The sequence below is a fragment of the Lithobates pipiens genome, unplaced genomic scaffold (genome assembly GCF_037356315.1).
Source record: "Lithobates pipiens isolate NorthernLeopardFrog02 unplaced genomic scaffold, aLitPip1_a1.2 Scaffold_19, whole genome shotgun sequence".
NCBI lineage: Eukaryota > Metazoa > Chordata > Amphibia > Anura > Ranidae > Lithobates > Lithobates pipiens.
The window spans coordinates 296,423,472-296,426,119 of record NW_027507764.1 but is presented as its reverse complement, the minus strand read 5'-3'; the positions used below and the strand labels follow the sequence as shown (position 1 = coordinate 296,426,119).

Here is a 2,648-nt window from a genome sequence, read left to right as displayed (position 1 = left end):
CACTGCTAGGAACCACCCGCTGGCGGACGACAGTACTGCGGCCCAAAGATCACATATTACCAGCAGGGAAAGGCTCTTCTGACAGTTCCAAACTGCCAGGAGACACCTGCTGGTGGACCTCAATACTGCACGCCAAATCATAGATATTACCAGCCGAGGGGAACCTTTCCTGACAGGTTGTCTTAGCAATCAGGCAGGCAGCTGTCCAGCATCTCAAGTGGCTCAGTGGGAAGAGCTACTGCCTGAGGTCCTGGGTTTCAGGCCCTGACATCTATATTAAAAGTGTCCAGTGCATACATTTCTTATATTTATTCCAATGAACAGCTTCTGATCTTCAAACAAATTTACTATCACCACTTACATTTCATATTAAAATGTCATTCCACAGTGATATAGCAAATGACTCCACTCTATGTTTCCTCCACTAGCACAGCAGCCTACTTACCAGAAATTCAGACCCTCTAAAGTCATGGGTCTCACTTGCTTATATTATTATTCACCTTGCTTACTTTCCAAACATTCCATCAGCATGAGGTAAAGCCAAAACACACTTTTCATAGCGCAACAGGTTTTATTTAAAATCGGTCATTAACAGTGTAGCGCTGGCTCCTGATGAGCATATGCTATATGTTTTTCAAAGTTAATTCTCCTGAAACCACAGTTGGGTTTTGGGGCAATTTTTTTTTTTTTTTAAAGTGCCCCACAAAATTTATTGTTACAGTATAAAGAAGTTATTTTTGGAAGGTTAGTGGTGGAAAGGACGCAGGTTTGTGTGTTCCAACACTATGCCCAGCTCATTGCATGCCTCAATTAAAACTTTAGCAGCCGCAGAGCCCGGTGGAGCAGCAATGTATTGAACCCCACTCTTATTGGTTCTCTCTACATTGTCTCTAAAGGGGAAAAAAGCATCAGAGCTCAAGCAGACCCCAGTAAAGGTAGAGATCAATTGTTTTTTTTATATTCAGTAGTCAGCAGTTCAGGGGGATGTTCAAGCAGGGCTTTCCATTGTTCCAGCTCCTCCTTTTCTAAGGTGCCACTCACATACTGATCAATGACATTTGAGATCTCTGCTCGCTTCACACCAGCCTTAAACTTCATGCCAAGAACACGTGGGTGGACTGAGTTGGACTGAGTGTATTTCAATGCGATTGTTGCAACAATTAGGTCTCTTGTTGCCGACTCAGGAAGCTCTTTCTTTGTGGTCACAATATTGCTTACTAGGGAGGCATCTACAACCGCATCATTTTTTTTCTGCTCTAACTGCAGGCCAAAAATACTCAGAATTTCAGTGCTTTCTGACTCATAAGCTGGGTCCATCTGCAACACACAGTAAGTAACTTCCATTCTTCTTTTTAGACAGAATTTTCAATGCCTCTTCCTCATATCCAGGAGCCACAATACCATCAGACACCTCACGGGATATTATTTTTGCAGTTGGAACGTCACAGATATCCGAAATGGCAATAAAGTCCCCAAAAGAGGACATCCTATCGGAACCTCTTGCTCTAGCATATGCAGTTGCTAAACACTTGTGCCTATTCCTTGGTTAGTGGAACACCTACAGCAGCTCCTGCTGGGCTCACGTGTTTGAAGGATGTGGCTGCAGGCAGACCCAGCGCATTCTTCAGCTCCTTAACCAGCTGCCAGGTGTTGAGAGCATCACACAGGTTAATGAAGCCAGGAGATCCATTCAACACAGTGAGGGGCAGCTGTGCTCCATGAGTGAAGATCTGAGCTGGAACCTGGTGAGGATTTATTCCATATCGGAGTGGAAGATGACTCACCCCTTTACTATACTGCTTACGGAAATAATCGAATATGGCATCATCGTATTGTGCTGTGTGAGTGAATGCCTTAAGGGCCAGCTGACAGTGCCTCTCCAGAGTTGTGTCCTTCTGGTCAGATTTCTCCATTTCCTCTGCAATACTGCTGTAGTCACTGGGGTCACACAGGACAGTAACTCGTGCATGGTTTTTGGTGGCTGCCCTCAGCAGAGTTACACCACCAATATCAATCTGTTCCACAGCTTCCTCCACTGACACACCAGGTGCAGACACAAAGGGGTACAGATTACACACAACCACCCTGACATAGCTGAAAACTAATCTGGTAAGATCAGCTTGGTATTCAGGGGTCCCTCTTGCTAGGATACCGGCATGCACAGCTGGGTGCAGCATCTTCACACGTCCCCCCAACATCTCCGGGAGCCCAGTAAGCTCAGAGACATCCCTCACTGTGAGCCTTTTGCAGTTCCACCAGAACCCACCAAGGACAGTCCAAGAGAATTCAACTTCTGTGCAAACTCCACAAGACCAGTCTTATCAGAGACGCTAAAAAGAGTTAGCTCTGCCATCTTCTTTCCTCACACAGGACAACACACGTGGGCACAGCTCGCTGCTTCCTATTAAATCTTGGATGGTATTGGGGCTAATTTTACTAAATTTATGGTTTCAGTACCAGTCCAGCTGGGTTGCACTGGGCTCTCCTTGACAACAGGTGTCGCTGTCACCGCCGGAAAGAGTAAGAACACAGTCTAGCTGGGTATATTGAATGCCACGTTTCTTTTGGAACCAGCTCAGTGGGAGTGTTCTCCTGCTGTGCACTCTGGGAAATGGCATTTAAGGTACAGACATCACGTGCTTCGGAGT

At 45.8% G+C, this 2,648-nt stretch overlaps 1 pseudogene; it reads right to left on the bottom strand.

Moving 5' to 3' along the window:
• Window positions 1–696: 696 nt before the first annotated feature.
• On the bottom strand, window positions 697–2,392 carry LOC143998292 (bifunctional purine biosynthesis protein ATIC pseudogene; annotated as a pseudogene).
• Window positions 2,393–2,648: the final 256 nt, after the last annotated feature.